The sequence below is a fragment of the Ixodes scapularis genome, unplaced genomic scaffold (assembly GCF_016920785.2).
Source record: "Ixodes scapularis isolate PalLabHiFi unplaced genomic scaffold, ASM1692078v2 PGA_scaffold4__175_contigs__length_147842914, whole genome shotgun sequence".
NCBI lineage: Eukaryota > Metazoa > Arthropoda > Arachnida > Ixodida > Ixodidae > Ixodes > Ixodes scapularis.
This window is the reverse complement of record NW_024609879.1, coordinates 38,813,652-38,840,207: the sequence shown is the minus strand read 5'-3', so window position 1 is coordinate 38,840,207 and position 26,556 is coordinate 38,813,652. Positions and strand designations below refer to the sequence as shown.

General features: G+C 43.8%; 1 pseudogene; it reads right to left on the bottom strand.

Annotated features, from left to right (window-relative positions):
• Positions 1-26,264, bottom strand: part of LOC121048308 — a 55,027-nt pseudogene extending 28,763 nt beyond the window's left edge.
• Between the last annotated feature and the right edge of the window lie 292 nt (positions 26,265-26,556).

Genomic DNA, 26,556 nt, shown 5'->3' with positions numbered 1-26,556 from the left:
TAATGCAATTAAATGCAAGGGTGCAAGCGAGCTGCACAGTTAGTAGATCGCTCCACTTGAAATGGAGAGGTTCCGGGTTCGGTAACCGGACCAGGCGGATTTTTTCGGTCGCTCACCAGTCACCTAGCTGTGTTTGGAGATTTGTGTTTGTCCTTGGTCATTCTTGTTCCCCTTCTCCGGGGATTATTTTCATCACAATAGTGCACATTGATTACCGCTTATCGTTCGCGTTGGTATCTTTTGTTTCTTCCTTTTTGTTTACGCATCAAAGCGCTTAGGCAACGAGTGCTCGAATTCGTAATCTAGAGTCGTCATCCTTAAACGCATGAATGATAATAGTCCCCTACATTGAGCCAAAATGGGTGGCGCTCCAAACTCCCAGCTTTCTGAAACAATCCGTCATAAAATATATAGAAATACATATATAAAGTGGATACACTTTTCAGTCGCCCATTGATTCGATGCAAATGTTGCGCTCGGTTCTTGTTTGTCTGTTTTTTTGCGAGATCTGTGCGCACGGGAATAAACAAAGATCACGGTAAGACAAGATCTTGGTTTGTTAGAGTATAAAACAAAATGATCCTTCAGCGTTTCACCCTCCGAAGAAGACGGTCCGTGAGAAGTGAATCCTTCGCGTTCGTTCTCAGTTGGCGGGGCCATTAGACGAAAACTGCTGCGTGCGTATCCGATAAAGCGTCACTCGTGTTTGCTCGGGACTGGTAAGTAAAAGATCCCGCACGAGGTGAGAACGACGGGGCGTCTCTTTCGAAGGCCCGGCTTCCTGCACGCTCTCGATCCTTTGCGGCGTGTGTTGGCTTTCCGTGATGCTCACGACACGCCGGAGCATTGTAGACGGTATTGAGAGCGCTGAAGGTGGGGCACTTGGAAATCTTTCCTGACGCTGTCATTCTGCGAGTTACTCAGGTGCTGATCATGGGCAATTGCGTCGGAACGGGGGGGGGGGGGAGGAGGAGGAGGAGGAGGGGGGGGAGGGGCAGGAGGGGCTTTATGTGTTCCCATATACTTCAATAATTTAATGTAAACGCTACAAGGGAGCAGAGGGAAATTGTTTTCGGCCCCCCAACCCCTCCCTACCACCAACTACCGCCCCCCCCCCCCCCCCGTCCGACGCCATATTTGTATGACGGTATTAGGAACGCATGCTCAGGGGATGTTCAAACAGGATACTTCAGAACGCGTGAAGCTACATTTCACCGCCGTATGAAGTGAACGCTGAAGTCCGGCCTTCTGTCTTCTGTTTGGACATCCACCAGCCAAACCTTACGGCTTTCCTCCTTGCCTCCTTTGTTTTTTTCTGACGTCGGTGCTCGTCAGACTTCACGTCTCCCGTCACTTGCCGATTGTGTGACTTGATTATGCCTTCTGCCGTGACCAAGGGCGCCGTTGCCACGGGAGGGAGGTCAAACCAGTCCAGCCGTTCTGGTTCGACTCGCGCGAAGGGGCTTCACCTTCTCAGACAAATGTCCTAGCCCTTTTCCTCTCGCGCTGCTTAGCTTAGCTCGGCTTTGAACAGCGGCGGAGGCCTTCACTAACAGACAACAAAGCGCGTGATTGGCTGTCGTCGGATTCACGTGATGAGCACGCTCTAGGCCTCGGTGAAGAAGAGAAAAGAACGTTGACGGAGGGAAGTTTTCTCCCGGCAGAAAACACGGACGGATGTGGACTGCCGCGCGGAGTTGTGTGACTTCACGCGTTCTGAAGTTTACTGATCGGAATTCACTTGAGAAATAGCTCCCCTTTAGTGTGGAATGAACGTTGGACGTGCATACGCATCAGTACCTCGCAGGAGCAGACGAAAAATGAATGGTTCCAGCACTTCGAGCAGCTACCAAAGCTCTGCACGCGCAGTGTTTGCTTTTGAATTGCACAGAAAACGTTGTCCCCGTGTACGGTTCTGAGAATGCGGTGCGAACAATACCCGATATAATAACGGACCGTGAAGATCCCCTATAGCACCATATACAGTTGCAACAAGTGTCCGCATCCAGTTACCGCAGTTGACATCGAATGACGCGACTCGGTTCTGTTGTTTCCACTCGAATAATCCATGACGCCTTCAGTTTCCAGGGAGAAATGGTGAAGTTCAGCAACGTCTCCCTGAACGTGACTGCTGTGCCGGTAAGCAATACCAGTACGGTGCATAGAACGCGCCTCTGACTGGTGTGTTTACCGCTCCAAAACAAAAAGTGGTCTCTAGATTTCCGCCTGATGAATCAAATAAAATCAAATCAAATTTATTTGACACCACATCGTACAAGGATGGTGATGTCGGGAGCTCAGACAAAAAGCCACTGGAGTGTGGCTTGACGAGGTCTGTGCCCCCGATTGATCTAATTAGCGACAGTGGCTATTATACAATAGTAAACAAGTAACAATCTATACAGCAGTTTGCAAAACAGAACTTAGCATATGTCAGGCCAACAATGCAGTGAAAACAAAAACCGGAAAAGCAAGGTTGTATAAAAGGAAACATAATAACATCAAAAAACACATATACTTTCTAATGAGTGTGGGAATTGAGTAATGATGGCAGTGTGTAAACAATTGATTGAGTACCGTAATTTGTACGTGCGAAGGGTATATTCCACATTTCACTCTGACGTGTGTTATAGCTGCTAGCGTTTCTTTTTAATTTGGATAATTGCTCAATAAAATTGTTATTTTGTTTTTTTCCCGTATAGTATCGCTTGAGCAGCAAGTCATTATATAAAAACTGTACAGCACAAACATTAAGACACTTAAAAAGTGGTTCTGTGTGAGCATCATAGGCTGAACCAGAGATAGCGCCAACGGCTTTTTTCTGTAGCAAGAATATTTTTGAAGTGTTTGTCACGGTTGTGTTCCCCCAAACTAAATGACAGTAGGTGATGTTCGAGAGAAAAAGTGAGTTGTAAATAATCAATTTTATACTAGTTGGTAGAAAATATCGCAGCCTTGTCAGAACTCCAACAACGCGGGCAAGTTTATTTTCAACCATCTCAATATGTTTATTCCAAACTAAGTTTTCCTCAAAGAACACTCCCAGGTTTTTTACTGAAGGAACAATATCCACATTTGAGGTGCCAATCATAAGATTGGTTTCAACATTTACTTTCTGGTTTCTAGACCTAAAAATGACAGCCTTTGTTTTAGATGTGTTTATGGTTAAGGAATTGTATATGCTCCATTTGTCTAGCTTGTTTAGCACATTATTTGCATATTCAATTAATTCTTTAGTATTTGTAGATTTAAAAAATAAGCTAGTGTCGTCAGCGTAAATAACAAATTGGGTATTATCGTCAATGTAGGTTATGTCGTTTATATAAATGTTAAATAACAACGGTCCAAGGGTGCTGCCTTGGGGTACCCCAGAATAAATGGGTTTAATACCTGACGTTTTATTGTTTATAACAACTTTCTGGCAGCGATACTCAAGATAACTTCTTAATAAATCTAAAAATATTCCCCGAAAACCATAAATTTCGAGTTTTCTTAGTAGGGTCTCATGGTTTATTCTATCGAACGCCTTCGAAAAGTCTATAAATACTCCTAGTGTGAGTAATTTTTGTTCTATTGCAGAGATAATAAGTTCTTTTTGAGTCAGAAGTCCTGCCTCTGTTGAGCGACCCTTTCTGAAGCCGAACTGAGAGTCTGGTATTATACTATGTTTTTCACAAAATGAAGTCATTCTAAGATTAATAATTTTTTCAAGGCACTTTGAGAAAACGGGAAGAATTGATATTGGTCTATAATTTGATAATTCATTTTTGTCACCCCCTTTAAATAGGACACTCACCTTAGCTAACTGCATATGTTTTGGAAATACGCCATACATAAGCGAAAGATTATACACGTGTTCTAAAACAGGGCAAATTATATCTAAGACGTGTTTAACTGGGCGAATTTGCAGATCATCGGCATCACAGCAACTACTGTTTCTGAAGGAAAGAAATATCTGATGAATTTCGTCAGCGTCAGTAGGACTTAGAAACGCGCTTTCACGATTTCTGGATTTTAAGTATTCAAGGCTGGGTGGATTATGTGTGCTGTTTGCCAGTGATACAAAAAAAAATTGAACGAGTCAGCCAGCGGCGTTCCTGATACTGGTAGCCCATTTAATATAAGCTCTTGAACAGACTGTGTATGCTGCTGCTTACGAAAAAAGTACTGCGTTCACTCTTTGCCACATAACATCACTACGTTTCATTATTTCGGCCTTGAAAAGGTTATGAAAATAATTTCTTTTAGCGTGTCTGACGAAACCAGTCACTTTATTTCGAAACACTTGAAATGCATGTAGATCCTCTGAACTTCTTGTCTCTAAAAATCGTTTGAAAAGAGCATCTTTTTGTTTTATAAGTTTTAATAAATTATTTGTTATCCAAGGCTTTCGCGCCTTTTTATTTCTTGATGTTTTGTAACGAAATAACTTCATATAAGCTGACTTAAAGAAAGACAAAAACGTGTCGTAGGCGTCCTCAGGGTTATTTTTGCTATAAACTACTTCCCAGCTAATCTGTGATAACTCGTTGTAAAATTTGTCTAATGTAAGTGGATTGATATCTTGAAATGTCACGTGGCGCATTTCTTTAGATGATTTTATTATTGAATCCTGATACGTTATAAAAAAAAATGGGCAAGTGATCACTGACATCAGCAGCTATTACACCGGAGAGCACTTTCTCAGCATCTATGTTTGTAATAAAAACGTCAAGCAGCGTTGCGGAACCATTCTGAATGCGAGTGGGCGCACTAATGGTGTTAATGCAAGCATTTGACTCTAATAATCTTACCAGTTCACACTGTGATGTTGTCGCGTCCAACATTTTAATGTTAATATCGCCACCTAAAACCACATTGAAGTTATTTTGATTAACCCAAGTCAACGCCAGAAAAGTAGATACGAGTCTTCCGGGGGGGGGGGGGGGGGGGGGGGGGTGGGGCGGTATAGTACAGCAAATACATTTTTATTGCAAATGACGGTTAAGATTTCAATATCATCTGTTATTTTGGTGAAATCTTGAACTATTTCGAAGCGTAAAGTATCTTTTATCAACAGTAGTACACCACCACCCCTCTTGACAAAGCGGTTCAGGCACTGGGTATCGTAACCAGGCATCTTAAATACTTCAGAGTCCTGCTGATACCACGTTTCGGATAGCATCACAACGTCAAAACAAAAACCAAAACAAGAAAAAAGTGCCTGCAAGTCATCGCCCTTACTGCGAGCAGACTGTGCGTTCAAATGAAAAAAAAGATGTGCACTTTTCCTTAGATTGATAGAGATCCGTTACGTCAGATGGGGATAGCACACTGTCAGACATATCAGTTCACCGCATCAAGGACGATGTTTGAGGCCAACATCTACTCAATCTTATCTAGATCCTGAACGCAAGTGACACGTAGTACACGCGATGTGTCTGTTTTCCTTGCAAAGACTTTGCCGTTCCTTGACCAGGCGTACTTCCAGTGTTTCTCGTTCTTTCGTGCGATGGTCTGACCGAGCAGTTTCTTGAGAACAGGGCATAAATGGTCATTTACGTAGACGGGAGACCGGCCTGAGGGGCCTAAGTTAGAGGTAGAAACTCGCTTTTTTCGAGCCTTTTCGATCAACGCGTCCCGTTTTGCTCGCGAATGAAATTGAACGACAAGGTTCGGGCAGCCTCCGTCTTTCCTCGGAACGCGATGGCAAGCGTCGATGTCAGTGTCAGCGACTCGTTCGCTGACGACATCGCCGAGTTTTTTTAGGATTTCGGGTAGATTTTCGTTGTCAGCAAGTGGAAGGCCCTTGATCTCAATGTTTCGGTTCCTCTAATACTGTTCGAGATCAGTTAGTCTTTGCTCTAAGCCAACCACGTGTTGCTTGAGCGATGCAGACTCCTAAAAAAGCGCAGCATTTTCCGTAGAAAGTTCAGCGTTTGCTTTCTTTAGTGCCGCGTTTTCCCTCTCGATTTTTGTGCAACACTTTGACATTTCGTCAAACTGCTCATTTACAAAGACTATCGAGCTCTTCAGGTCTTTGTACTCTTTTTTAAGTTCTTTTTCCATTATTGCCTTCATGTCGCGCATTTCTTGCCTGAAGTCCTTTAAAAGTTTTGCGATTTCGGAAGGCATCTCGAAAGCGGACATGTAATTTCACTGTGGCAGCAGCAGCGGGAAAACAAGAAAAAGAGAATCACAGCAAGGAGCTAATGCACCAACCTGTGTTGAAGAGTGCAGAGTAAGTACAGCTGTCGACTGCCGCTGCTGCCGCCAAATGAAGACCCGGTGGTTGCGGGCACCGCTTATGAAGCCGGCGCGCTGGTGGATTAGCCAACCACAGTTCTTGGGACACAGACGTCACCGCACAAGCCACGTCAGCAGCCTAGGATGATGGTACACGTGCGGCGAAGCAAACGTAGTCCCGCGGCGAGATCGTGATTGCCGAAAAGGGTCCTGGCAGGTCCGAAGTTGTAGAATCTGTGTTGAAGAGTGCAGGGTAAGTACAGCTGTCGACTTCCGCTGCTGCCGCCAAATGCGGCAGCAGCGGCGTCTTAAATGTCCATGCTGCCACCAGCCGCAGTCCTCGTGGTGTCAGAGCAGGGGCAGTGGATGTGGCACACGTCAGTTCCTGCTGCAGGTTGCTATCCATCGTAACAGTCCATGGAAGCTTCGACAGCCAGGAGTGAGAACACCATAACGCATTCTCTAGTGATCTTTTAAGTAACATCTACGGCCAACGACAGAATCGCTACATTCTGTCCGTTTGGTGTGTTTATGGTAGGAGACTGCGGCTTTTGTGACGTCATTTGTTGCCACTTCGGGAGCAATTTCGATGCATGCGATGAATAGAGCGCCAAAGACACCTGTCGGAAACGCGATCCGGGCAAAATAAGAGCAAAAAAGGATCGGAATTGAGTGCATTTAATTCAACCCAAGTTCGCCTTCTCGTTCAACTTTGTAGTTCACACCATACGTTATGCTGTACGAGAAGAATGGGAAGATGCAACTACATGGTCTCACCGGTTCAGTCTTCGACAACATCAGCGCAGCATTGAATATCACGTAAGATTCCTTTTTTTGTGTATTCTCCGCGCACGCCCTACTAAGTTTCTTGATAGAGTACATAAGGAGTTTGAGTGACCAGCGTGGCAGTAGTAATTTGGCCGAACGCCATTTAGAGCGCATGGACTGGATGTTTAGGGCAGAGGTGAGTACTTTTATGATGCATCTTAAGTGAATCACATTTTAAAAACTAATGCCTGTGCGAGTGATGCGGGAAACCGCCCTAAAGGGTGGGTTCACGTGACTTCCTACCGATTCAACCACACGCCCGACGCAATGTTGATGAACTTCCCCCTACGTCTTGTATGCACGGAGGCAGTGTTTCTCCAGTTCGCTCGAGTTCTATATGATAACGAACTGCGCCAGAGTAGTAGGGAACATAAAGGAGCACAGGCTGCTACTAGAGTTTTGTACATACCGGTTTTTATTTTAATTTTAGTCGAACGAGCGATCGTAAAATAGACACGTCGGTGGCCACAATGGCCCCACAAAATGCCTCCTGAGCGTCTTCAAGAAAAGAAAAAGAGGTGTAGCAAGATGTCTGCCGCGCAAATACTTACTTAGCTCTCTCGTCGAATGAGCTACTTGACATGTAAGCGCGTTTCGCCTGCACCAACAAAAGGAGGTTTTCCGTACAAAAGGACGGTGAAAAAGCCGTGTGCTGTTCATCAACATGGAAGAACTGAAAGACGTTCCGTGAAACCGCCCTAGAGCCCAGAGCGGCCGAAGGGATAACAATCATTGCATGTTAGCCGCAGATAGGTGATCGAAATAACTTCCTTCGAGACATGTGCAGGCAATAAAATTACAATTTGCTTTCCAATATTAAAAACATTATTGTCCTACAAAATTAATGCACTAAGTGCGCGTGCATATTTGATCTTAAGCCTTTGTCTTCTAGCTACGGCGTGGTTTTTCCGGAAGATTCGATGTGGGGAGCCATACTAGAAGACGGCAGCTACACGGGTATGCTCAAGGCTGTTCACGAAAAGGTGAGGCGCTACATTTGTCTGTTACGCAAAGCAGTGAATAGTTTTGTGGAAAGGCAGTGGTAACACAGAGTGCATCACGTGGTGCTTCGCGGTCATGTTGAACTCGGTGCGCTATTGATGCCTCGACTACGGGAAAGTTGTTATCCGTAACGTTCATTAAAGAATGTTCTGTCAATGATAGCAGCCCAATAGGGAGGAAAAGCGAAACCTCTCCCTTGCAGTCTCACATCATGACGCGCTACTTTACGACTCTACGGTTTCTTTGATGCCCAAGTGCTTGTTCTAATCTCACTCTGCTCCTGCGCACTCTCCCACCATATGAGCGAGCGCGATCGGTCAACATATTTTAAATAAGACTCATTTCCTACAGTATATTTTCATTAGGTTTGACTACGTTATGAGGAATTAGGTCAAGGTATTCGGAATTGATTGGAAGGATGGTGGGTAGGCGCGAAGGCTAGTCGCAACTTCAGGGAACTATAGGGGTAGCCACTATCGAACGAATATGGCGCTCTTGAATAGGTCGTGCGTGCTGTGTGCCAACTCAACGCACAACGCCAGGTTTCAGCAGGCAAGCATTGGACTCAGAATGGTTTGCCAGTTCTTTATTTAAACGTCTCCAACTTTCGGTGATGTGGTGGCGTAAGCGAGCTTCCAGAGACTTGAAGTTCCTTGGGGAAGGACTGAAGGACTGCGGTGCTGATGACCGATGATAAACCTATAAAAGCAGGTTAACGCTATAGCGCAGGTTGCGTTCTGGGCGACCTGAAAACATGCTTATTCGACTGTAATACCAGAATCATCGGAACAACTGTCCCATCGGGCCAACCGCCGACAACTTGTAATTCCGGAAACCATAACGGACGAGCAGAAATCGGGAAAGGACGAGTTTCTTTTTTTAGTTCCGTATTTTCCCGCTAGGTGCGGTCCGTCTTGCTGGAGGCGCGAATAACCTCTGGAAAGGTTAGAACGACAGGAAGGAGCTTCAGTTATCCCGCCTCCAGAGCAAACTTCCTTCGACAACTCTGTAACGATGCAGGCTAGTGCTCTGGCAACCTGCAGCACAGTTGGGAGTGCCGCCGAACACTCAAAGGGTATTAAAGCAACAGGACATAAAACTTGGTCCTCTATCTTCGATCCAACTTTCTGGCTCCTGTGATTATTTGATGAAAGTTTACGAAGAAAGCACTAGCATCTGTACGTCTTTACTCCGTTTGGGTGGTACAAATACGTGCATGCAATTGCCGTTTGAAATGGCGTCAGCTCTGGAACTGTTTTAAAAACAAATGCCACAAGCACTCGAAGGTTTATTGGGAGTTAAACTGTACATTGACGACATACTTGTCTGGCATACAACAGAAGCCGAACATAACAAACGTCTTTGAGCCGAGTTCAAGCCTAGTTCAGATTGCCCACGATTTTCAGACCCCATATTACAAGAAAGAGGCTTAGCGCTGGCTAGAGATTATTAACTATTTTGGCAAGTGCATACCAAATTTGTCGTCAATAAATAAGCTACTACATAGCTTAAGAAAATATAAAAATGTGTTTGAGTGGAGGCGGCTCGCATGAAACTTATTGGGCAGCTTTTGAAGACGATTCTAGTAGCCAGCCCAAACTTGCAACTAGACATGACTTGGTGCAGACCAGTTGCTTACGTATCGCGAGCCCTTTTAAGCACCAAACCAAGGTATTACCAAATTGAAAAACAAACTCTTGGAGTCACTTATGGACTGGAGAGATGCATTGGTATATGGAAAGAAAGGTTTGGTTAGAACTGATATTAATCTGTTTATTTTCTGGACGAGGAAAACTGTTACTGATATGGCACCTCAATTTCAGTGTCTTTTTTTCTTTCTCACTAATGAGGTACGCTTTTGAATTAAACTATCTTCCTGCAAACGACCCTACACTGTTAGCAAGTCCCGTGTATTTGGTGAATATTTGGAGTGAAAAACACGCTTTTTACACTAATTACCTTAAATTTGTATGTTCAGTAAAGGATAATTCGTTCAAAAATCATGCGAGGTTCTAAAAAACGTGTTTTGGCTCGGTCATACACGCATAACCGTGTAGCCGACCTCGAAAACACGGATCACCCTCGGCGACGACCGCAGCATTGCAGGCTATCAAAGCGTCCGAATGCTTTGATAGACTGGTGGCGGCTGATAAAACCCGTTTGCTCTACTGACGTCTAACCCCTGGTTAGCTCAGTTGGTAGAGCGCTCCACCTGTAATGGAGAGGTCCCGGGTTCGATACCCGGACCAGCCGGATTTTTTCGGTCGCTCACGAGTCACCTAGCTGCGTTTGGAGATTTATGTTTGTCCTTTGTCCTTCTTGTTCCCCTTCTCCAGGGATTATTTTCATCATGGTCGGTTACGGCGTTTTTATCTTAAAATCGTGGCATAAAAACGGTGCTAAAACCGCTTCGTACATGTATTTATGTAATAATAAATAAATTATACACCAACCAACTCTGCCGACCGGCTACGTGAACGGACTTCACCACCTCACCGATGCAAAACGATAGACACTGCGGAAGAAGAAGAAAACAGAATATTGCTCCTCAACGGCCATAGCCGCAGTCAACCCCTGAAGAAGAGACCGAGCAGGTCTCGAAACGTAGGGTTTTGCTTTTATACGAGGATTTGGTTGGTGTATATTTTATTTATTATTATTGTTGCTCCCCAACCAGAGAGACTTCTCTCAAATGTTCACCTTCAAATGTATTTATGTGCACTGTCGGACACTGTTAGCGCGAACACGGCGACGGCGCTTTCCAGCTTGGGGGATATACGTGCCAAACGAACGAAGGACATGTGGAAAATCAAGAGAGACGGCAAGAACTACGCAGTAACACTGGATAAGTAACTCCTAGTGCTTACAGACGATCAAAAGAAATTGAAAGCCACGTAATATAGTCCGATTTGCAATAAACAAGTACTGCTTTATTCTTTCTGCTCATGAATATGTGCGAAGATGCTTGTTCTGGGTTCAAATCATCACTGGTACGCTCCAAATTTTTGCAAATAGGGGGAAGCCAGAGAACAGGTGCGCGATAAAAATGGCCCAACATAGGAAATAATAAGAAAACACACCTTTCGTAGCCCACGTACTTTATTCTTTACGTTTCGAACTTTTTTTTTTAACCACTTGTAAAGATGCACGACGGGGTCATTTTCATATTGTGAGAGGACAGGCATATTAGCAATATATAAGCAACAACGGAATGCTGGCGAACTTTGAACACACTCTACATTCCTTTCGATTGTTATTTTGCTTAGAATCGTCGCTCGTTCCTACATACCTGCCATGGAACAGAGGTTTGGGCCTGAAATATAGTGAAGTTTAACATCCCTCAGTGGTAAAGAAAAATGCTGTAACTAAATCAATCACACTTTCACCATACCAATAAAGGTACATACTATCCGGTACAACCGAAATGACAAAAGTTATTTGTGTTATTTTCCGGCGAAGAGACAAAATTCACGCGCGCTTTCCCATAGGAATACACAGGAAGACTGGAAAAGTAGACTGCATGCTGTCTGCTTCAATTTGCAACAGGAAGTCCCGTAGACACCAGCGCCAGCTGAGCCCTCTAGCGTTTATTATAACAACTCTATGGTTGTGCCACGGAGAAGTGCGGCGTCACACGAGAGATTCGGCGCGTGCGCACAATGCTCTTTCCGTTGCGAGCGTCGTCTGCTAGGGTGTTCCGTTGACCGCACACAGCCCCTGTTCATTATCTGCTGGCATAGCTAACCGCCTTTAAGCAAAGATCTGAACAGCGCTCGCTTACGTGATACTGCTCAGGCGTGGCATAAACCGCAGGTCATCTCGAGTTTAATTTACTTTTCTTTCTCCTTTTGTGTTTGCGTGTGCTTTTTTGAACACACACACAAAAAAAACAAAAAAAAAACAACGGTGACGCGATTAACTGAATGCAACGATGCGTTAAACTCTATACTGCAGCCAACGCTACGAGCCATCTAAACCAATCCAGTGATTTCACCCTGCCACGTGATCGTGCTTCCGTGTGCAGTTGCACCCAACCAAACTTGTGCACTTTACTGAAAAATAGTAAGGAATTACATTTACAATTACTAAAGGCTAAATTGTAATTTATTACAATTACAATTACCCTCCCATAAAAGTAACTGACCGTTACCCCGAAAAGTAATCCGTTACTTTCGTGGCGTTACTTTCAACATTGTCCTTAAGTAAGAAATAAAGGGAAGAGGGTTATTCAAATTCTTATTGTTGCAACCTGTTTCATTTAATGAGCTTGAATATTTTGAGCAACGGCTGGCTCTCGAAAGTCTCGTCAGACATTTTGCGTTCTTTCTTACTCAATATGTAGACTGCTACGCTGAACAAGATTTGAACTGAGGCACTAGATGTTAGTGCCATATTGTTCCTCCCGAATGCTGCATGCTCTGTAATTGAGCTTTTTCAGCGAAACAATGGAAGTACTATTTAACTCGAATGTAGAACAAAGCTTCGTCGTTGCAGCCGTTGCCTGATATCTGACAGATTTAGTAGATCGTTCCGATACCTCCGGTACCCGCGATAACGGTACCCGGTAACGATATGATGAATGCGGAAAGACAGCGGTGAAGTATCGGATATCGTTATCGGAGTGATCGGACCGATCTGTTAAGATTGCCCATTGCCTAAGTCGCGAAGTTGTGCAAGTCATCATAAATCTAGCCAAAACTAGAATAAGAATTGATTTATGTCCCTCTTACAATACCGACATATATTGCCAGGCAATAGCAAAACATAGTTGTAACAGTAAGGTGATATATAAATAATAAATAAAGTTTGGCTCGATATTCTTCTTCCTTTGGTTCTGAACAGGTGGAGCCTGGGTTTAGACGTTGGTGAATAAAAAAGAAGTGTCCAGTATATAAATATAAGTGAGAAAAAAGGACACTCATAACAATATAAGTAAAACGTCGGTTAAAGTAAGGAATTGTAAACGCACGTTTGCCGTGCGTACCTTTCTTGGCGTCGGTTCGTCGAAGTACGAACCGACTGCAGTTTACTCCGGTGTTCTCCAGACAGACGTCCGCTGATGCCATGAGCAGCGAAGGGCAGAGTGCTAAGTAAGCCGCGCTATAGTCCCACTGACAAGTTTCAGTCTCTCCTCAATCCCAGAATATCAAGCCTACATCAGCCACAAATATGTTTTATTTGTAAAAATATCTGCTTGAGTTAAGATGCGTCCTGCTGGGGCAAGACAGGAAGAAGAAAGGGACTATTACCATTTTCCAAGTGCTCGCAAAAAACTGACTCCCAAAAAGTGTGACTGAAATGCAGATAACCTGGCAGGAATTCACAAATTAAGTGGGCGAACCCTAGAAGTTTGACTACAAAAAAGTAAGTGGCTTTTAAAACAGGGTCCACTAATGTGAAAGATGCAGAAAATAATACATCCTGTTTTATAAGAGAAGACGATAAGTGTGCAGCAACGAACGATGGTGCTTGTGGCAACAAAACCTTTACACATTATCACATCTCTTAGTGGATATTAGGGTAGACGGAGTGTTGTTTCGTGTTGTGACATAATGAAAATGGTCGTAATCACTGTAACCATGAAGAGCATTGTTAATTCTTGTCTGTGCACTTAACGCCTCGATCTTCTCGAAGAGGCACACACTCAATTGATCTTCTCCTCTCCCCGTCTTCGATCGCAAAAGAAAGAACAAAGGGACTATAAAAACGGATATAAATTGCCCCCCCCCCCCCATTTTTTTTTAGAAATGTCTATTTGGATTTTTTGACATTGTTGTTAGAATCTAAAAAGAAAATAGATTCAGGGCCTTGGTATTGCAAAAAAAAAAAAAAGGCTTCATGGAACTGAAGAGCGCCAAGCCTTCCTCTGTGCTGGTAAATTCGCGTGACAGTGTCACTGCGCCCGACTTTGCCAAAATGAAAAAAAAAGACTTTCTTCGGAAAAGAGAGGGGGGGAATTGTTCCTGAAAAAAAAATTGTAACGAATTACAAGGAATCCGTTACGTAAAAATGTAAGGGAAGTACTTTAAAGTTACTCTAGGAAATATGTAATTATTCCGTTACTAAATTACTGATAAATGTAAGGGATTACAAGTAACGTTACTTCTAACGGATTACGTACAAGTCTGCACCCGACGGGGAGGCCACGTGACACACTTCTAGCGATGGACTGGCCAAGATGGCTCGTAACATCGGCTGCAATACAACACTAAATGAAATGGAGGATCAGGGTTTCCGCTTGGTGTTTTGTATTATCAACTGCGTTGTTGCTGTCGTCATCTAGCCTATGTAGCCCGGTTTTACACTTTTCTTTGACCAGCGGGCAAGTGCACATTTTTATGCCTCCTTGAGTGCCTATAGGAACACGGGAACGTGTTGTGAGAATGTCGATGGACGGCATGACGCAAAGGGATATAGGAACAACGGTCGTATACACAGGCTAACTTCAATAGGATTGTGGCCGCATTTCAAGAGGAGGGACGTATCGGTGATTCACTTCGACATTGAAGCGCCCTGCCCTCCTTTGCTACGGAGCAGGGGCTGTGTGCGATTAACGGAATAGACTAGCAGACGACGCTCCCATCAGAAAGGGCTTTGTGCGCACGCGCTTAATCTCTCCCGTGTCGCCGCAAGCATCCGCGGCAGGGTACTGGCTGTCCCGGCGGTCGACGCTCGCTTGACATTATTAAGAAAATTGGGCCACTGTATTCGTACCTTTGCACGTAGCTACGTCCGCCGCTTGGAGACTTTACTGTGTATAAAAAATATCGAACGAGAACACACGCGTCCTGTGTGTTCTAAATTCGGCTGAAAGGCGCGCGGCTCGCTGGGCTTGTCTCGCCTGTCCTCAGCTGCTGGCCGCCATGTTTTATAAGGAACACGCTCAATCGTGTTTCGCGCAAGGCAGACACGGTGTATCGTGTTAAAGTTTACACGGCACCTGATGTCTAGACGAATAACACACATGGCTGCTTGTAAAATGAGCACGTTTTGACGCGTCCGCTATGGGACAACAGTTCACACGTCTGGGCGTGTTATTTTTGCTAACAGTGTGGTTTTTCCTGATATGTATTCAAGAGCGCTTCTGGAATGTAAAAAGGAAGACCATTCAGACTTAGACGTTGAAATACAGGTTATAGGAATTCAATACGGCACGGCCAATCTAAACACCTCAGAATGACTACTAGCCGAGATGGCTAATGATGGAACTTGCGCACAGGTGATCCATAGTGTCTAAGATCAGCATTTAATACAAGGCCTGTACGCGGTCTTTGAGGTAGAGGTAACTGTAGTTGATGAAATTCTTTTCAAGGGCATGAAAATCGCCATTCCTCCCACCCTGAGGAACGACATTCTCGGGAGACTGTAGCAGACACCTCGGATGCAATACATGCGATGCTCAAGCAATGCAGCTAGTGTTTTGGCTTGGAATCAATGAAGACATCAAGTCTTGTTCAACGATGCTCAATCTTTCAGCAATACCCGTATACCCGGCCAAGTGAGCCACTTAATATGAGACCAGCGTCCGACCTTACATGGAGTCAAATTTGTGTTGACATTTTCAAGTCCGCTGGCTGCTCTTACCTCCTAGCCTTTGACACATTCTCGAACTTTTGGAAGTAGAAAAACTTTTCGGAACAAAGTCACCGGCTGTGGTGGAGAAGTTTCGCAGTATGCTCCACAGACGTGGAAATCGCTTGAGGCGTGCAGTTAATATACCATGGTTTTCAACTCGCTAATTTCAGAAATTCGTTCGCAAGTACGACTTTGTCCAATCTACATCAAGCCCACATTTTCCGTTTTGAATATTTGAAAAAAAAAGGTGTTAAGATAGGTAAAGCAATTTTGAATAGGGCTGGTGAAGCGAACGAAAATGGGTGGCTGAGATTGTAAATTACACATCTATACCACTAGATGATGGCAGAAGTCTGAACTAGCGGCTTATGTGTCAAGAATTAAGGTTTCTCATTCCCGCATTTTAAGCAGAAGCTCCACTACCAGTACACAAGCCTACTCAGTACACCCAAGGAAGATCTACACAATTTTCTGTCGGTGAAAATAAAGTCGTAAGGATCCCGGACAATAGGGGTGGCACCGTAATGCTCAAGTGGAACGAAGCGTAGCGCATTGTTCTTATCTGGCCAGTACCGAAGGTAGAAACGCGTTGCGACGAAACCAGATGCACCTCCATCCCTCTCACGAGGATTTTAGCCAGCAGGCTAATCATTCTGAAGCACATAACACAGCACTCACTTTACTTTCCTCTGGCCCTGCACGTGGACATGAAGGAACTAACGTTCAAGTGCCTTCGTCTAGGAGTGTTACTAGAGACAGTCATGTGAATAGAGGGCAGTCGTCTACATTCGTGAACATTCCTGTCCGAAAATCAACACGAGTACGAGAGCCAGACCAATGGTTGTGTAGGCCACAATTACAAACAAAACTATTGAATTCGATTATTTCACCCTCACTTGTAGCAAAAGGGAAATGTATCGGTCCTGGCTAGTGCTCTGGCGAATTGCGGCACCGTTTGCAATGTCTCCGCGCAATCAGAGGGTCTTGGAGCAAGAACACACTACAACTTAATCCTCTTTCTTTGATCCAACTTTCTGACTGCTGCCATTATTCGATATGACCTCTTCAGCGTCTCGTGCACCTCCAGCACGCGAGCACTGTCAAAGCAACGGCAACCAATTAGCGTGCGTATTTTCCGCGCCTCTGTTCCACTGGTCAATTTTATGCTTTCCCGTCCTTTGGTCGGCCGTGTTTGTTCTCTTGGTTTTTTTTTTTTTATTGTGTGTATCAAAGTGAACACCTCTGTGGTTGCTTTTGGACACATTGAATAAAGATTTATTATTATTATTATTATTAATATTATTAAAGCACAACGGGGGCACGGAGCGCGTCCTCAAGGCTGAGAGTTCAAAGGACAGGCCCTGCCGTTCTCGTTTACCCACTGTGTCCGTCCAATCAGAATTCTGTGCTTCCATATGCAAATGTATATCTCACAAGCGTATTGTAAGCTAATAATTTTCCGTTAGCCGGTGTGAACTGTAGATTCGCCAACGTTCTTGGCCATCGACACCCATCTTTGTGGGTGCTCGAAAGGGTTCGTCGCGTTGACGTCTTTGAGGAGGTTGATGTCATCTTCAATGGTAAAGCGAACCCGTACAATGCGCGTACCACTTCCGCTGGTTTGCCTCACCGCCGCCATTTTTCAAACTGGTCTAGTCTCGCGCTCTCCCGTGCGCGACGAGAGCAACGGGCTGGTACGCAGGGGACCGCTACGTACGTTCGCAAAAATTGATAGCGAGCGTACGCACGCAAGGCTCGCCGCAGTACGTACGTATGGCGCATGCGCAGTGTGGAGGACGCAACGTTAACGTTAACGTATGGGGTCTGCGTTTGCTCCTATACGTATTACTAAAACTCTCTAATGTAAACTCGTATTTAGTGCAATTTGACCATCAGTACATGTTATATCCTTAAATAATACGCAGTCATCCGCAAAGAGTGGCATTCTCACGCACGGGACAACAATAGAAGTAATATCGTTGACGTAGATTAAAAAAATAGTGCCCCAGGACACTTCATGGAGATACTCCGGAAGTCACGTCTAGCATCTTTGAGCAGCCAGCGCCAGACTCCACGCATTGGTTGCGGCCATTCAATTATGAGTCCATTCATTTTACTATGACTGGGTCAAGACCACCACCTTCCAAATTATATATCAAGCTCCCGTGTGGTACTCTATCAAAAGCCTTGCTGAAGTGAAGTAATATACCGTCTACTTGACTCGAATTATACGAAGTGACTATATTTTTATGCACTGTGCTAACTAGCTGAGTCACTGTCGACTACCCTTTTTGATATTCACGTTGAAACAATTGGATTAAATTTATGTTATTGAGTAAGTCACTGATCATATTCTAAATAACGTGCTCTGATAGCTTACACAATGAACGTGTCAGAGAAATCGTGCTGTAATTGCTCAAAGACAAACGTTCACCTTTTTTTAACAGCGTCACAATTCGTGCCGGAAGCCAATCATTCGGCAGAACAACGGATGAAAATGAGTCTCGGAACATCACTGTTACAAATTCAGCTAAGGACTCTTCGAAGCGACGCAAAAATGCGTAGGGTAGCCTCTCATGAACGACAGTTTTTGGTTTTGTTTTTAAGTTTAATACAATGAAAAAAATTCCAGAGTGAGCTATAAAATCAGTGTTCAGAAGTGACGCCACAAAGATTTCACGCCCATATGTTTAGTGTCAGAGAAAAAGACTGAAAGTAACGATTAAAATGACGAGTGATCTCTGTCTCATCAGCAACCAGCATTTTGTCAACATATATTTGAAATATTGGTTTTTTTCTATTGCTCATAATGCTCCAAAGCCTTTAGCTTTCGTGTTTAAGGATATTAGTGAGAGTAATAAAAATAATAATCACACGCTTCTATAACATGTCTTCCAAACTCGTCCCGCATGTTCTCAGGGCGACCGTTATTATCACGTTTTGCCTCTTTCAGATGTTTTATCCTTTGTTTTAAATGAATTATATTTCGGTTAATTCAGGGGTTGGACTTTCTTACGCGCTTGATTTCGCTCGGAATAAAATGATCAAGACGAAGGTTGATAAATTGTCTTGAGTTTGTTCCATAAAACATAAAACTATCAAATTGTAATTCAAATTAGTTCCAAATATTTCCTTTTTAGATTTTGAGAAGTCTTTAATGGCTTTAACCGTGCTTTTCCTTAAGAATGTCCTTCCGCCGAAGTGCAAAAGAATAAATAAGCTTGCGATCAGAAATCCCATTTGCTATACTGACCGTATATTCAGATATACATCTGATTTGAAAGAGAACATCTAAAAAAGCACCTTGAACCCTGATCTCGCCTGGTTTCGATTATAACCTGCTGTAGATCATGAGCGAACCTAGCGTCAAAATAATCTCACTGTGCTGACATAAATCTACCGCAAAACGAGCCCAATCTTTCATTTGAAGGTTTAAATACCCAATAACTGCAAGTTTATAGTATTGGTTAAGAGACATTTGGTTGTACAGCTGGTTTAGAAAATCGGGTTGTGAATTGGTTGCTCTTTTAAACACCCTAGAAAACAACGGTGGTGCCCCAACAATTTAGCTTTATACACGAGCTCTGATTTTGCTCAATTTGATCTAAAAGCTAGGTATAGATATTACTTCTCTATATTAGAGCTACCTCTCCACCACGTGCTCGGCAGTCTCAACGGAATATCTTGCGAGATGGGGGAACAATACTGCCATCGCACATATTATCATGTCTCCATGTCTCCGTTATTACAGTGACATGTGCATCGTAATTTAATAAAATAAGTTCAAGTTTATCAGTGTTGCTTACGATCCTCTGCGCATTTAAGTTTAAAAGGCGAAGCTGTTTAGTTTCGGCAGCGTACGAGGGTTATTCATCAGTACGTGGGGGGGGGGGGGGGGGGGGGGGGGGGCTGCTATAGTGGCAGCCAAGCACGGGAGTTAGCAACGTCATTCCAGGCATACCATTATTCGGTTACGCAAACCTTATCGCGTACTTAAAATACCTTTTTTACGCGCTCTCCATGAGTCTTGGCGCTCAATCAAAGTTACTGAAGTTTCGATAGGCTGTTTTGTGGAGGTCGTTCTGAATATTTATGCGTGTATAATTCACTTTCTTGAGAGGACCATAATTACTACAGAGGAAAAGCAATTGGCGGTAACTTGAGAAAGTAACCGGTACTTTAATAATAACTTTAAATTTTCACAACAACAGATGTTGCTCCCGGTTTCAAAACGAATGTCTTGTACTGCCCATTCTTGAATTATAGTCAACGAATTATAAAATAATTATGTTCTTCATTCGCCTATTTTCGTAAATCACCCTCCTGGCGGAGACACCGAGTGTCGCTTTTCTGCAAAGCGGCTGTTTAAAAGAGATGAGAAAGTTCACGTTTCTCTGACTGAGTCTGCTCTAAATTCAAACACCCAAAATCTTTTAAAATTCGTACCCACTCAAAACAACAACAACAACAACAACCAAAACAAGCGTAGTAGTAGTATTTCCCTCTTACGGGGTAGTTCCGGCTATACATCGAACCCAAATGAATTGGCGGACATGTTTGCTCAGTTTTTTATGTTAAGCTTCTCTTCTGGAACTAACGCGCATTCTGCTGTGAATTGCCCAAATACCTCTGATTTTTTTCGTTTGTTCCAATAGATGAGCTTGATATAAAGATATGCGTAAGGGAGATGAAGTCGAAGTTTTCTGCTGGCGCAGACGGAATATTGAGTTTTATTTTAAAAGGATGTGCTTATCTTTTAACTGCGGTATTGTTTCATATCTGTAACCTGTCTCTTCAATCGGCAGATTCTCGTCTATATGAAAGCACTCAGTGATAGTTCCGATATTTAAATGAGGCCATAACACAATTGTCAGCAACTATCGTCTTTAGAAATACTTCCGTAAAAACGAGCGTCCTGAGCAACACAGATTCTTGAAGGGAAAGTCGGTGGAAACAAATTTGTGCACATTCTTAGATTAAGCTGTACAATTTTTTCATGGGCATCAACAAATAGACGTCATCTACTCTGACATGTCGAAGGCGTTCGACAGGGTTAATCATGATCGGCTCCTGCGTAAACTAGATGACTACGGCCTCTGCTCAACGTATTGTAGCTGTTTAGGAGCTACCTTAACGATCGTACAAACTGTGCTCGTGTATCGGGATTTATGTCGAAAACATTTATTTCGTCGTCAGGGGTACCTCAGGGGAGCAACCTGGGTCCACTTTTGTTTTTCACCTTTGTAAATGACATTGTATGTTCGGCAAAAAATTTTAAAGTGGTTTTAATTGACGACGATATAAACTTGTTTCCTCATGTTAGTTCACATTCTGAATGCACACTTCTTCAAAGCGATGTTGATAACATAGCTAGGTTGTGCTTTCATAATGATCTCGTGCTTGATGAACATAAAACACAGGCTATAGATCTCTTTAGAAAGCGAAAGCCCCTTGCGTTCAGTTATATCTTAGATAGCGTCGTCATCAAATGAGTGGGTGTTGCTCTTGATCTTGGAGTTTTTATAGATAAGGCGTTGAATTTTTTATCATCGTGTAGTTCACATGCCACGCATCACCTAGAACATTGGGAGCAATTCCACGTTTCGTAAGGCAATTTTCTTCCTATGCATGTATCGTTTGTTTATTCTGTTGTCGAATTCGATCGAAACTCGAGTTTGCAGTTAAAGTGTGGAATTGTATAAATGATACAGCATCTTGCTCTATCGAGCGTATAGAGAACCATTTTATTCGCATCGTTTTTTATTGTTTTTTGGACGTAAGTTTTATTATACTCATGATCGGCTGCTCAAGAGACTTCGTTTATGTACTCTGTTTGACAGACGATGTTGTCGGAATATTTTGTTTTCACACAAACTTCTCAATAGGCTTGTGGACTGTCCTGTCTTGTCAAGCGCTGCATGTTTTCACGCCCCACCACGTTCGAGCCGTAATCGCAACTTCTTCTATTCATGCACGTTTTTTCACACGTCTCCCCTAATACGAATGCAGCATGTTTTCAATAAGTTGGATTGTTCACTCCTAGAAATATTAAGTGGCAAGTCAACTTTTTGGCGTAATCTAGAGGGTTATTTACCTGCATGATCCCAGTGGTTTGCAATTTTGAGCGTTTCTTGCTCTTTTGGGGTTTTTGTATTTGTAGTTTCAGTGCCTCTTCTTCTGTTACCTTATCTTGCTTGTCAAATGTCGCTAAGTGTTCTACGTTTGTTTTGCGAGTTCATTCTTGGGATAGCTATGTTTTTTTAATGCTTATACTTTTATCTTGTCGGCATTTGCTGTGTACCACACAAAAGGCGCGGCGCCGTTTGTGGACACAGTAAATAAAACTATTCTTAATATTATTATTATTATTATTATTAAAGATTCCTTGGTAGGAAACTTGCACGAACCAAGAGTGCAATTAGAAAGGGGAAGGAAAGTAGAAATTGTTAAAATATATTTTAGGACTTCCAAATGTAATCACATCACTTTTGCGATTTTATCCTATGAAATTTCATGAAATCATTGCAAAATTACTTTAAAATGTCATCCATTACAAGTAATTTAATTACTTGAAATGAGCAACGGACAATGCTGTAACCTCGATTCACTGGGGTTGTCCACGCTTCGCTCGAAGCTTAGGAACCAATTTCAGAGCTGGTTAAACGCGTATGTTCGTATATTTGCGACTGCAGCGATGTGTATTTAATACCCGCCCTATTGCTTCACATCTTGACCTCTGAGCTGGGGAAATGGTGCCTGGAGATTTTGACAAGCGTGGGATGTCTGCTCGTAAAATGCACGTTTTCGCTAGGAGGGTCGCCTTCTCTGGAGCTACGGTTGTTTCTGTTTCTTAATAGACAATTTCATCGGCGTACCTCACTTAGGTTTTGTGTAGTCCACGGTCAAGATTTTGGCTGACCATCATCGGTAGAAATGCAGTGAGACTTTTTTGTTTGTCGATATATGCGTGAGTGTGCGTTTCTGCAGATAATATGACAATTATATCGTTTTACGGAATACCTGTACTTATATCCCTACCACGTTTGTTCATCTTGTTGAATCTTTAACAAAAGCTGATTAGCACGCACCATTATTTCGAGAGTACGTCGCGCAAAATGAAGCCAAGGATCAGAACAGCTGCATTGGTCAAGTTCCGGACTAAGGAGTCAATCTGACTTGTGAACTCCTTTGCTAGGACTCGCAACATTATGTTGGAAGGCACTCAGTGAAAGGGACACATAGAATTAGTTACAAGTTCCTTTGCAAATAGTTAAAAAACACATCTTAGAATATTTTTAATGATGACTCAATACGCTCGCGGTTTCTCGTGCGTTTTATATCACGCAGTTCACTCTTCGTGGACATTTTATATGAAATATACACTCATAAAAGACATAAATTTAATCTACAAGCTTTTTGATTGTAGAATGCATTCTTACTACACCAAACCCCGAATTCTCCAGTGAACGTAGTGCGCGTCGCGTGTCAAGGTTGAAGAAAGTTGGCCGGCTACGAAACACTCACGCCACGAGCTCCACCGGTCACGTGCGCAGCAAGGGGGAGGGTTAGGGGGGGGGGGGGAATGACACGCAAAAACAACGGGGGAGTCCGCTGAGTGGACTATGAAACCCATCGCGAATAATATGTCATCTGCGAACAGCTTAAAAACAGCAAAAAAAAAAAAACGGTACAAAAGGAGAACGTAGCGACTCTAGGCACGACGTCACGCGCCTGGAACGCCAAGGTTGGAGCGCGACCGCTCGATTAGGACTCCCTTTGGGAGCAGCCTGCCGTATACTTCACTCCGCCAGTGAGAGCGATAGTTCGACTTTATTACGCAGCGCCAGCCGTGGCGGTCGTTATCGGCGAGAGAGGAGCAGTCCGTCCGACCCGGCCCGGTGTGGCTATTTAGATTGTTTTTCGTGAAGCGACAAGTCTCAATTGAAGCGAGTGCCAGATTGGATGAAGAATGTGAGAAATCTGTGTTGAATAAAAGCACGCGATTCTTTCTGCGAGGAGCTCACTCAGCTGCAGGCTGCACGTTAGAGCCGCATTCAGCTGGCAGCATGAACGAATAGTCGTTTAATTGTTCCAGTAAGTGTTGCCCCCTTTCCAATACCACTGTGATATAGGGGTTCCGGTTGGATATAGCTAGGCCGTATAATTCCAGGTTTTAACCGACGCTGGAGCACGCTCGAGGAGTGCCTTTTATTTATCTGTGAAGGACAATAAGAAACGGATTCCTCGTGCATGACTTCAGCGATATAAACTGGATTGTTCACAAACAGATCAAGGGAGTCATATAGTTCGCAAGCGGAGTACCTTTCGGGAAAGTGGCTGCCTTGAAAGCCTCAATATATTCTTTAGAAAACTGTTTAGGTCACCAGCTCATTTTGCCAAAACAGGTCTGAGGAGCTTCCTGTGAACGAGCTCGCAGGTCTCTTCGTTGTGGTACGGGTCTCTGCAGTTATTGCACAACATCAGCGGGCAGTTCATAAGGTGTGTAAGCAGAGCGCTCGAGAGGACCTTGCAAATCCGTCCACAACGACAAATCTCTGCCGACTGTAGAGCCCTCTGGAAAAAGTGGCAGACGAGCTTGCACAGCCAGACAGCTTTAGGTCGTGGATAGCTGAGTCCTCTTTGGTGAAGGCTAAACACGAACTGATATGCTCCGTCACGTGGTGCATTTCCCTTAAGTTGCTGCTTGCATTCAGGACACGTCACCTGCAAAGTTGAGCGGGGTCTACACATTAGCCTTGCTTGCTTTCACTAAGACATTTCTATTGTTTTGGAAGGCTGAATGTTTCAGCCAATTAGTTTGAAATAACGACAATTGCTTCAAATAAAAATGTTCACCTTTTGTTTGCAAACGAGGGCCAGGAAGCCATCCATGTAAGTTAGCGGTGCGAACCAGAAGGGACTTCATTGTACTTCATCAAGTGCTGAATTTTCCAAAGCACACCAAGAGCTGCCCCAGGAACTGCAGGATTTCCTGTTTCACGCGAGGAGCTGGCAAATTTCAGCGCCGTCTGGCACTCAGAACCAAAGAGCGCATTTCCACTTCTGGCAGCCTCCAAAATGCCAACCTGCGCTCCGAGATTGAGACTATTTAGGAAACTTGATCGGTGTGCACTGACACTGTTTTCGAGAAACTGGGCGCCGGACATAATATCAGTTTGGTTGCAATATAACGAACGAACCTTGAGGTAATTTTTCTGCCGTGAAAACTGCTGTTCTGGCATCAACTCGGTCGTTACCACCGTTGAATTGGCGGAAGCAGGTGAACAGAGACTCAACCGGGTCACTGTTGAGAGGTTGCGTCAGACCGTACTTAAATCTGAAATGAAATGAAAAAAAATAGCAAAAAAATACACTCTAGAAGCAACATTTTGTCTTACAAAACACTATTTTGCTGCAAACGTTTCTGCTCTCTTGAGGTCAACCAGAAGATACTCAATGACAGCGACCGTTGACATGGTTGTCGTTATGGTTGCCTCATAGGTCTTTTTCGTGAGGGACTTGACCCAAGACTTCGTACTTTCGAGTTTAATATCCTCGAGTTGGCTGATGAGATTAAATTCAAGCCATGAGAGCCGATCGTCTTCTATTCTGACGAAAGGCGTTTGTCTGGATTTCCAGCCAGAGATATTATGGAGGTCGAACCACATTTCAACCGTTTTCATAAATATGATGGTTGAAATACAATCCTGGAATTCTGGAGCCCTCTCGTGGGACTGGGGATTCTTCAGCTGGTACTCGAGGGTGCTGATTACAACAGGTGAAAATATTAACGTTGCACGGCACACTGTAATCTTCTCTAGATTGTTTGGTTCCACATGAGCTCGGCTCGGAAGTCGCACTAGTTTGACCAACGGATTCTTTTTAATGCTGTACAGGTCTTAAAAAGGCCACCTTTGATGATTTGTTATCCATCAAACATCTTTCTTTCTAGCAGATTCGCCATGAGGTTTTTGATGAGGTGATTGGGGTCAAAAGAAAGGAACAACGGTTCACCTTCACGTACCGGATGCGGCACAACATGCTGGAGCGTGTTGTCGTCAGACATCTGTCGAAACATCGCCGTGTTGGTCTGGTGGTTGTCAGTGACGATGCGAACTATCCGAAATCCTGCCTCTTCAACCACCTTTATGACACTGAGCGTAATAATCCGGAGCTGATCGTGCTTCAGATTTCTTGTAAAGAGGTAGGGGACTGGAATCACGTAAGCCGTGGAAGGCCCCACGTTGCACGAAGCAAAGGAGCCTGTTGGCTACTTCAGTGGCTCTTGATCGCGCTTTTCATCTGATGTCAACAAGCCCGAAAATTCTGTCAAATTGTCGATCATAAATCACTTTCTGCTGGATCGACACTTTGTCAGTGATGAGGCTGCAGTAGGGCTCCTTCTCTGAGCGAAGACATTTTCTCTCCAGCTGCAGCCGTTTGTTGATGAGGCTCGTGACCCCGGTCTCTCCCGTGGACGACCCGACAAACTTCTGCAACGTACTTCGGCAGGGCACCTTGAGCAGTTTCCTTGCGCGTACGTGAGCATATCTTTTGCATGATGTCGCTTTCCATAGTGCGCATTCTCTCAGGGTTGGGTCTTGCCATGCTGGTCTTGCCTTGTCAAAATTCATTATTTGTTCCATGACAAATGTTTGCAGTTTTGTCCCCTTCCGATGCGGCTTTTGAAACATTCATCAAGACCTGCACAGCTCTGTCCACTTCACACTGCTTTAATTTCTCTTGAAATTCGTCGCTGGTTTGTCGCAGTTTTTCCATTTACTCCTTCAGTCGTTTGACTTGCATTTGAAGGCGGTGCGCATTTTTCTTGGCATCTTCCATGAAGCCTGTCAAATTAAATGACGTCTGACATTCTTCCACTTCAAGCTCTTTTTGCAGGCAAGGTTCAATAGCCTCGCACTCATC